Here is a 10,827-nt window from a genome sequence, read left to right on the forward strand (position 1 = left end):
TTCTTGGATGATATTTTAGTTTATAGCCATACATTAAAAGAACATGCTAGACATTTCTGCTTTGTTTTACAAACATTGTGTGACAAACAGTTTTATGCGAAGATCTCAAAATGTGAGTTCTTCAAGAAATCAATTACTTATCTAAGACATCTCATAACCGAACGAGGAGTTGAAATTGATCCTTCTCGAATTGAGAAAATCAAGCTTTGGCCCACTCTTCGGAATATTCGAGAAGTTCGATCATTCCTTTGTTTTGTCGGGGTTTTGTGAAAGTCTCTTCGTAATTACTCCCAATTGACGACGCCGTTTACTGATCTTTTAAAAGGTCAAACACGTAAGTCTACAAAACCTATTGTGTGGAATGCTACACTAGACCTCGCCTTTAAGGAACTCAAGGACTTGGTTTGCAAGGCTCCTTCATTTCTTTTATCTGATCCTTCAAAACCTTTTGAGGTTGAAACTGATGCAAGCGATTATGCTATAGGTGCTGTCTTGTATCAAGATGGTAAACCAATAGCATTCGAGAGTAAGAAACTTGATTCTGCTCAATGTCGGTATACCGTTCAAGAAAAGGAATTATTTGCAGTTATACATGTGCTCAAAACATGGCACCATTATCTTTATGGAAATCGCTTTGTGGTAACTACGGACCACGAGTCCTTGAAATATTTTTGTGACCAACAAGACCTGAAAGGTCGTAAGGCACGATGGGCTGATTTGATCCAGGGCTTTGATTTTTCCATACGATATCGTAAAGGTTCCATGAACACTGTCGCTGATGCACTAAGTCGCATCCGTGAAGTTAACATGCTTAGCTTCATTGAAATAACATCATATCTTTATGATCACCTTCGAGGAAAGTATCCTGATGACAATTATTTTGCAAAATACTGGGCAAGAGTTGAGTCTAGAGCAGACACCACCACATCCTCGAAGGAATACTTCCACATTGCCAACGGTTTGCTCTATCGTAATGGGAAGGTTTGTGTTCTAGATTTACCCGAGGTCAAAAAGAGGATTCTTTTTGAATGCCATGATGCACCCTCAACAGGGCACCCTGGAATACATCGTACACTCGCTCTCATCTCCACTCAATTTTATTGGCCTAAGATGCGTCCTGACATACATAACTATGTGACTAAATGTCACCAGTGTCAGGTTAACAAAGCTGAGCGACTTAAAGCCGCATGACTTTTACATCCCTTGGACATTCCCAATAATAAGTGGGAAAGTATATCCATGGATTTTATTGTTAGCCTTCCTCGCACCCAAAAAGGTCATGATGCCATATGGGTTGTCGTTGATCGACTAACTAAAATGGCCAGATTTATTGCTACTAAAACCACGATAACAGCTCCTGAATTGTCTTACCAATTCGTTGACGAATTATTTCGTTTTTATGGGTTACCGATGGATATCGTGAGTGATCGAGATCCAAAGTTTACTAGTGACTTCTGGACGCAAGTCCTTAAGAAGTTAGAAACTACGTTGAGCATGAGCTCCACGGATCATCCTCAATCTGATGGACAGACAAAACGAAGTCCATCAGATTGATGATCTAGTAATAAAAAACTTTCCATGTTTCCTCTCTCATACTCTCTTATTTTAAGCTTTGCTGATGTGTAAGGATAACTTTTATTACTCTCTTACTCTCTTACTCTAAGCTTTTCTTACCTATTAGCATAATTAAGTATTATTAGATATTCCATACTCTCTTACTCGAAGATTTGTTTATGCATAAATATAATTAAGTATTAATCAATCTCTCATACTATCTTACTCTTATTCGAGGGAAAGATCTCATCTTAAAACTTAAAGTGCATAAATCATTTAGCCCTAAATCCTTTCGGTTCAAAACCCTAGTGGTTTCGCCTCACGATCCGCACTTACTGGCGGAATCAAGATCTTAAAGAGAAGAGAGACCACAAATCTTGAAATTGAAGCTCTAGATGATATAGCCTTCACCATTGAGGTTGAAGAATAATAATCAATATCAGCTAACAATCATTGGCACATACCGAAGGATGTGCAAATTTGGTGGGGGTGGATGTCGCGATGTTTTCAACACATAGTGTGAAACCACCATGAAAAGAGAATAAAGTAGTAGTTCAGAAAAACTAATATTGCGAAGTCAACTTTTGTAATAAATGATAAAAGGATAGAAAAATAGGAGCGGTTTTTTAAAAGTAGAAAAAAATAAAAAAATAACGCAAAGGCATGGAATTGAGGAGCAAGGTAAAGAAAAAAACTCATAATTTGCTCGTCTGATGTCCAAATTAGACAAGAAAAGATTTATAAGAAAGGTAACACAAACAACTTTCCAGAAATATCTTATGTGTCGAATTTGGGCTTACAAAAAAAAATAGTGATGGAAATAAAACTTGACTCATATAGATAAGCATTGTTTTAGGGGGAAAAAAACCAAGCCATAGAAACCCTATAAATAAGAGCTATTCTTAAGAAAAAGGGGATATAGGAAAACAAATCATGTAACAAAATAATTCAATTAGATTGATGATCTAGTAATTAAAAAAAAGCTTCCATGTTTCCTCTCTCATACTCTCTTATTTTAAACTTTGCTTATGTGTAAGGATAATTAAGGGTCATTCATACTCTCTTACTCTAAGCTTTTCTTACTTATTAGCATAATTAAGTATTATTAGATCTTCCATACTCTTTTACTGGAAGATTTTTTTATGCATAAATATAATTAAGTATTAATCAATCTCTCATACTATCTTACTCTTATTCGAGGGAAATGTGACCTCAAACAATCACATCGAAACATATTTAGTAATATGTCTGGCCGGGTACCTCCCAGATTCATCCGATCTGGTTCTTGGATACCTTCTGGATCCATCCAGTCCGCTTCCTTCGTTCGACTCATCCGATCCGGCTTGTCCGGTTCTCATCCGGAGGGACCGGTTGACCAACAAACTCCCCCTTCACTCCGACATGGGATGTCTCGTCAAACAGATCCGTCTCCACCATGTGTCCAGCTTGTTGGTTGACAGTACCTTGGTTTTGAGCGGACAAGCTCAACCAGATCCTGATCGGCTGAATAAGACACAACCGGATCAGTATCTAGAATGTAGAATTGGATAGGTATCCGGTTCGGTATCTTGAGCCAAGAGCCGGATCGGATATGAACCGGTAGGCCATTTGAGGCCTACGAATCTAGCCTAGTACGTAGGCATATTTCTGGGAGTAAGTGTTAGTCGCTCGTATGAGCATTGAAGTACACGTCAGTACTTTTGTCAGTCCGTGTAAGGACTTGTATAAAAGTGCTCACTGACCACATTGTATGTACAGAGTGTTATTATTTTAAATTAAGTTTCTACTGTTCTGCTCTCTCTGTCTCTCCTATGTAAGGTTTCCATTAAACCAGTGTCTATATTGCTTAGCTATCCGGACGAGCCGGTTTTGTCTTAACTTCTGTAATCGTATTCTTTTACATGGTATCCGTAAAGAATCAAGAGATGGATTCTTGTGAAGCGGAAGAGATGTGAGTTATGTGTGTGTGTAAGAGAGAGAGAGAGAGAGAGAGAGAGAGAGAGAGAGAGAGAGAGAGAGAGAGAGAGAGAGAGAGAGTGAAAACCAGAGAATACGCAAGGTAAAAGTATATTGACAAAGGAGAAAGACTCAACATTATACAAGGTGGGAGGAGGGTGCTTTATGTAGTCACCCTCTCTCTTCATTAACTACAAGCCTCATGGAGCATGGGGAATGTGAAAGCTCATAAGTTATGTGTCATAGAATATGATTCTATGACTCATACTAAATGCTAGAATACAAAGTGGTGACATAATGGTGACTCTTGACCGTTGGAGTGTCTCTTCACTCTCAAGGTGAGTTCACACACTAGACAAAGTTGAGCTTGATTCTCAACACGCCCCCTCAAGCTCAAGTCAGGTCGGTTTTAAACGGTATCTGAAATCCGCTTCAACTCGTGTTCTGGAGTCTGCGTCGGCTCGCGTCGGCTCGCTTTATGCGGAGTTGCGGAATTCGTGCTCTAGCTTGTGTTGTGCGAAGTCTGTACTTTGACTTGCGTCTTTCTTCGCGGCTTTGCACGGTAGATCGGCTCTTCGCTGCTTCGTTGCGTGGTTGCGGAATCCACGCGTTATTGCGTAGTGTCTTCAGTACTCCCCCTCAAGTTTGGCAGGTCAAGGATCGTCAATCCGAGATCGGTCATGAATTGCCACAGCTTGTCGGCTCCTAAGGCTTTAGTGAAGATGTCGGCCGTTTGAAAATTGGTGCTAATGTGTTGTAGGTCGACATTGCCAGCCAGGACATGCTCTCGGATGAAGTGATAGTGCACTTCGATGTGCTTTGTCCGCGCGTGGAACACCGGGTTCCTGTTAGGAAATAGGTCCCTCCGGATGGGAAATGAGAAGAACAGACCTAGTGAGAACCGGATGACGAGTACTCGGCTACGGAGAGCCGGATGGTGCAGACCCGGTGAGAACCGGATGACGAGTACCCGGCTACGGAGAGACGGATGGTGCAGACCCGGTGAGAACCGGATGACGAGTACCCAGCTACGGAGAGCCGGATGGTGCAGACCCGGTGAGAACCAGATGACGAGTACCCGGCTACGGAGAGCCGAATGGTGCAGACCCGGTGAGAACCGGGTGACGAGTACCCGGCAAGTGCCGGATGACGCAGGCCCGGTGAGAACTGAATGAAGAGACATATTTGTAAATATGTTTCTGAGAGTCCATCGTGGCTATATTTGTAAATAGCCGAAAAGTCATATTAGTATAAATATGACTTAGGGCAAACTTATGATGTGAGTTGTTGTCATTCTTGTTGGCGCAAGATTAGAGCACGCAACTGTGTATAGAGAGAGTGAGAGAGAGGAAGAGGTCGTTGCCTCTGATTGTAACCGCCGCCTGTGGTGAAGATAGCAAGCTCGAGGTCGTGGCCTCGGTGCTTTCTTATTGTACATTCTGACATAGTGATAGTTTGCGGTCTGTGGGCTGCCGTGGTTTTTCCTGAGTTTGGGTTTTCCATGTAAACATTTTGTGTACTCTTCTCACTATCATGTTGTGTTCCATTCCCTGTTTTCTGTATTTTATTCTAGGCTCGGTTGTGGCCGAGCGTTCTTCAAAGGGAGTGTGTAGTTCCTATCAAAGTGGTATCAGAGCGAAACGACACAGAAAATGGACGACTCGTTGGGAGGCATGTTCAAGCTCACCGGATCCAACTATTCAGTTTGGAAGTCGAAGATGAGGGACATGCTCGTGGTTAAAGATCTTTGGTTGCCGGTTCAGTTTGGGGACAAGAGACCGGACAAAATCGACGCCACGATATGGGAGGTGATGCCTATACAACAACTTCAATGAAGAGAAAGGCTCATGAGCTCTGGGAGAAAATCGACATTATGTTTCAAAACAAAAATGCTGTTAACCAGGTTTCGGTATTCTGGAAGCTAGTAAGACTCCAGTACCAAGATGGCTCAAGCATGGTGGAGCACATGAATGCTTTCCAAGGGCTGATACACTAGGCAACATCATTGGAAGTACCTCTCGCCGATGAGGTACTAGCGCTACTCCTGCTCGGTTCCCTCCCGGATAGTTGGGAGACGTTGGTTGTCACTTTGGGCAACGCCGGGCCGGAAGGGAAACGGTTATCCCTAGCAAGAGTGAAGTCGAGCTTGCTAGACGAGGAGGCGCGTCGGAAAGATAAGGATACGAGCTCCGACTCCAAAGCGCTCCTTACCGAATCGGAACGCGGAAGACAAAGGAACCGTAGCCCCCAGAATCGGGAAAAGTCAGGAACACGGTCAAAGTCAAGGGGGAGGCCTATGTGCTTCTATTGTGGCAAGCCGGGACACTTCCAGAAGAATTGTCGGCATTTCCGTAAAGACAAGGAAACCGACGGCACCGATTCGAAGCAGACACTGGACCGGATCGGTAAAGACCGCAGCTGAAGGGAACGACGGCAATCGCGGCAAGTGAAGAAGAGTTGATGCTCATCACCGAGGTGAGTGAGATAAACCTTGCCGGCGAGGAGATGACCTAGGTGGTCGACTCCGGAGCGTCGTTCCACCTTACCCCAGACCGGAAGTGCTTCTCATCCTACTCAGCCGGTGATCACGGATGTGTCCGGATGGGGAATGAAGGTACATGCCGAATTGTCGGCATAGGAGACGTGTGGCTGACAACACCAACCGGATGCAAGCTGCTGCTGAAGGATGTCTGACACGTTCCGGAGGTTTGTCTGAACCTGATATCAACCGGTTGGCTAGGTGATGAAGGCTACACGAGTAGCATCCGGAACGGTGTTATGAAGTTTAGCAAAGGGAGCCTAATTGTGGCTCAGGCCTGGAAGGTCAACACGCTGTACCTGATGAATGCCCAGTTATGCCCGGAAGAAGTGAACGTGGCTTCCGACTGCCGGTGAGCTGTGGCACAAGAGACTGTGCCACATGAGCGAGAAGGGGATGAAGAGGCTTGCAGACGACAACCTCATTCTAGTGAAGAACGTGCACTTGGAGAAGTGCACTGATTGTCTGGCCGGTAAACAAAACTGGACCTCCTTCAGATCGAGGCCACCGAGGAGACGTAATGCACCACTGGAGTTGGTGCATATTGATGTATGTCAAGTGGATATGAAGTCACATGTTGGATCGCAGTACTTCGTGACGTTCATGGATGACCACAGCCGGAAGCTGTGGGCCACACCGTTGAAGACGAAGGATCAGGTGTTATCCGTCTTCAAAGAGCTCCATGCGAGAGTGCAAAGAGAAACCGGCCAGAAGCTGAAGGCGGTTCGAGTAGATAACGAACGTGAATACCGGGGGTAGTTCGAGGAGTACTGTCGCTCGAAGGGAACCTGGGTCGAATTTACCGTGCCGAGGACGCCGGAACTAAACGGGCTGGCCGAGAGGATGAACCGGACCATAATGGAGAGGGTTCGGAGTATGCTGGCGCATGCAAAACTACCCAAGAAGTTTTGGGCTGAGGCACTGTCGACGACGACATATGTGATAAACAGATCACCCTCAGTACCCTTGGACGGAGACACGCCAGAGAGAGTCTGGACCGGTAAGGAAGTGTCCTACCGACATCTGAAGGTATTCGGGTGTCTCGCGTACGTGCATGTAGCTAAGGACCGGAGAGGAAAGTTAGATCCAAAGACCCGGCCATGCATATTCCTCGGTTACGGCGACGATGAGTTCGGCTACCGAGTGTGGGACCTGGGCGAGAAGAAGGTATTCCGGAGTCGAGATATTATCTTCATGGAGGACAAGACGCTCGCCGACTGGGAGTCGGAGAAGAAGATAATGATCTCCGAGTCGACCGGTAAGGATCGATTCTATGATGAACAGACCCAACCGGCAAGAGACCGGTTAGCACTCGAGGAACCAGCCGGTTACGGTGAGGATACCGAACTGGCAGAAGAAGAAGTAGAGGAAGCCGAAACCGGAACCGGCCAAGACCCCGAACGCGATTCGGATGAAGAGCAAATGGAGGAGGTGGTTACCGAAGCCCAAAGACGGAGATATCCTCTTAGAGAGAGAAGGCCCCTCTGGAGATTTCCGGATGCAGAGCATGTGCTGCTAACCGATGAGGGGGAGCCAGAAAGCTTCGTAGAGGCGAAGGATGACGCCCACAGCCGCAAATGGTTAAGTGCCATGCAGGATGAGATGGATTCCCTGCATGAGAACCATACGTATGAATTGGTGGAGTTGTCGAAAGGAAAGCGGGCACTCCGAAATAAGTGGGTGTAGAAGTTGAAATCGGGAGATGCCGGCAACCCCCCAAGATACAAAGCCAGGATCGTGGTGAAGGGGTTCTAGCAGAAGAAGGGCGTGGACTTCGACGAGATATTTGCCCTAGTAGTAAAGATGACCTCGATCCAGACGGTGCTGAGTATAGTGGCAAGCATGGACCTCGAGGTAGAGCAGCTGGACGTGAAGACGACATTCCTTCATGGCGACCTCGAAGAGGAGATCTACCTGCACCAACCGGAAGGATTCGTGGAGAAAGGGAAGGAGCACCTGGTTTTCCGGTTGAAGAAAAGCCTCTACGGGTTGAAGTAGGCCCCCCGGCAATGGTACTGGAAGTTCGACTTCTTCATGACCGATCAAGGATACCACAAGATGCAGGCAGATCACTGCGTGTTTGTGAAGAAGTTCGAAGGAGGCGACTTCCTGATACTCCTTCTGTACGTGGACGTCATGTTGATCGTCGGACGGGACCAAGTCAAAATATGGATGCTGAAGAAGGCTCTCAACCGGACCTTCTCAATGAAAGACGTGGGTCCATCAAGACAGATGCTGGGGATGCATATTATCCGGAACCGGTCAGTGAAGCAATTGTGGCTGTCACAGGAGAAGTACTTGACAAAGGTACTTCACCGGTTCAACATGATAGATGCGAAACCGATCGGATCGACACTCCCGGCAAACTGCAGATTATCCGGTAAGCAAAGCCCGAAGACGAAAGTAGAGAAGGCTGATATGATGAAGGTTCCATATGCCTTTGCTGTCGGGAGCTTGATGTAGACAATGGTGTGTACCCGACCGGATATAGGCTACGCAGTCGGAGTGGTGAGCCGGTTTATGAGCAATCCCGGCAAGGAGCACTGGAACGCGGTCAAATGGATACTCTGGTACTTGAAGGGCACTTTGAATATGTGTCTCTGATTCGGCTCCGGAAAACCTCAACTTGATTGTTTTACCGATTCGGACATGTCGGCTGATGTGGATACCAGTTGGTCTACATCCGGGTATGTAATGACATATGCAGGGGGAGCTGTTTCGTGGTAGTCGAGGCTGCAGAAGATGGTTGCGTTGTCAACCACAGAGGCGGAGTACATGGCGACTGTGGAAGCCGGCAAGGAAATATTATGGATGAAGGACTTCATCGGAGAGCTCGATATCCGGCAAGATGAATACCGGTTCTATTGCGACAGTCAAAGTGCCATCCACCTTGCTAAGAATGCGGCCTACCATTCCCGGATGAAGCATATCCAGCGAAGGTATCACTGGATCCGGGAAAGAGTAGTTGACCAGGAGTTCGCGCTGACGAAGATCCACACGGCCGAGAACGAGTCAGATATGCTGACCAAAGTACTGATACCCGACAAGTTGGATGCATGCCGGAAGCGGGTCGGACTAGTAAGACATCCCATGCCGGAGTGAAGGGGGAGTTTGTTAGGAAATAGGTCCCTCCGGATGGGAAGTGAGAAGAACAGACCCGGTGAGATCCGGATGACGAGTACCCGACTACGGAGAGCTGGATGGTGCAGACCCGGTGAGAACTGAATGATGAGTACCCGGCTACAGAGAGACGGATGGTGCAGACCCGGTGAGAACCGGATGACGAGTACCCGGCTACGGAGAGCCGGATGGTGCAGACCCGGTGAGAACCGGATGACGTGTACTTGGCAAGTGCCGGATGACGCAGGCCCGGTGAGAACCGGATGAAGAGACATATTTGTAAATATGTTTTTGAGAGTCCATCGTGGCTATATTCGTAAATAGCCAAAAAGTCATATTAGTATAAATATGACTTAGGGCAAACTTATGATGTGAGTTGTTGTCATTCTTGTTGGTGCAAGATTAGAGCATGCAACTATGTATAGAGAGAGTGAGGAGAGGAAGAGGTCGTTGCCTTTGATTGTAACCGCCACCTGTGGTGAAGATAGCAAGCTCGAGGTCGTGGCCTCGGTGCTTTCTTATTGTACATTCTGACATAGTGATAGTTTGCGGTCTGTGGGCTGCCGTGGTTTTTCCCGAGTTTGGGTTTTCCATGTAAACATCCTGTGTACTCTTCTCACTATCGTGTTGTGTTCAATTCCCTGTTTTCTGTGTTTTATTCTAGGCTCGGTTGTGGCCGAGCGTTGTTCAAAGGGAGCGTGTAGTTCCTATCAGTTCTGAGCCAGATAGATACTGCTCATGTTGTCGCAGTAAAGGGAAGTCGAATCCTTGATGGGTATGCTCAGATCCTTCAAAATCCTCTTGAGCCATACGACTTCACACGCAACTGTTAGGAATAGTACTAAAACAGAGATGGAATTAGTACTAAGAAGAGTAGTACTATTAGTACTAAGAGGACGGGACTGCGTAATATTCCTGAGAGAGAGGAAGTGAGAAGAGGAGAGAGAGAGATAAGATGATGACAACAGCTCTTATATTATATGAAAGATAAGTACAAATCGGCTAAGAGGCTTAACATTGGTGTTGAACCAATTTGGTTGAACATAATGCCTAGTGCCCTCTTTTATAGTGTTCTCAGGAATAATCCTGAAGCTTCAGTAATACAGAAGGGACCGAGTCGTCGATAATCCAACTTGTCGCATGGTCGAGTAGTCTTGATGTGACGACGTAAGAGCCATACTCGATCTCCGATGGCAAAAGAGGAGGGAATCCGATGACGATCCGCATAAGTCTTCTGTGTGTGTTGAGCATGACGAAGGTGAGTAGAGAGATCCATCTGGATCTTGCGTAGCCTTTCCAAATGATCCTCGGCACGAGGGTTGGTAGGTAGCTCCGGAGTGTCGATCACCGACCAGCGAGGATGGAAACCGGTAGAAGAGAAAAATGGGGAGATCGAGTCGAGGAGTGAATAGCATTATTATATGCAAACTCCGCAAAGTGGAGAATCTCGGCCCAATCGTCTTGTTTATAACTCAGGAAACACCGGAGATATTGCTCCAACGTTTGGTTTGTTCGTTCCGCCTGCCCGTCGGTCTGAGGATGGTAGCCGGAGGAGAGGATGCAGGAGACGTTGAGCATCTTGAAGAGATGTTGCCAAAATTTGGAGACAAATTGCGGGCCTCGGTCACTGATAATACTGTCTGGGAGGCCATGATGCC

The sequence above is a fragment of the Azolla caroliniana genome, unplaced genomic scaffold (assembly GCF_043228905.1).
Source record: "Azolla caroliniana isolate FFs.n. ecotype wild unplaced genomic scaffold, voAzoCaro1.0.p SCAF_8, whole genome shotgun sequence".
Lineage (NCBI taxonomy): Eukaryota > Viridiplantae > Streptophyta > Polypodiopsida > Salviniales > Salviniaceae > Azolla > Azolla caroliniana.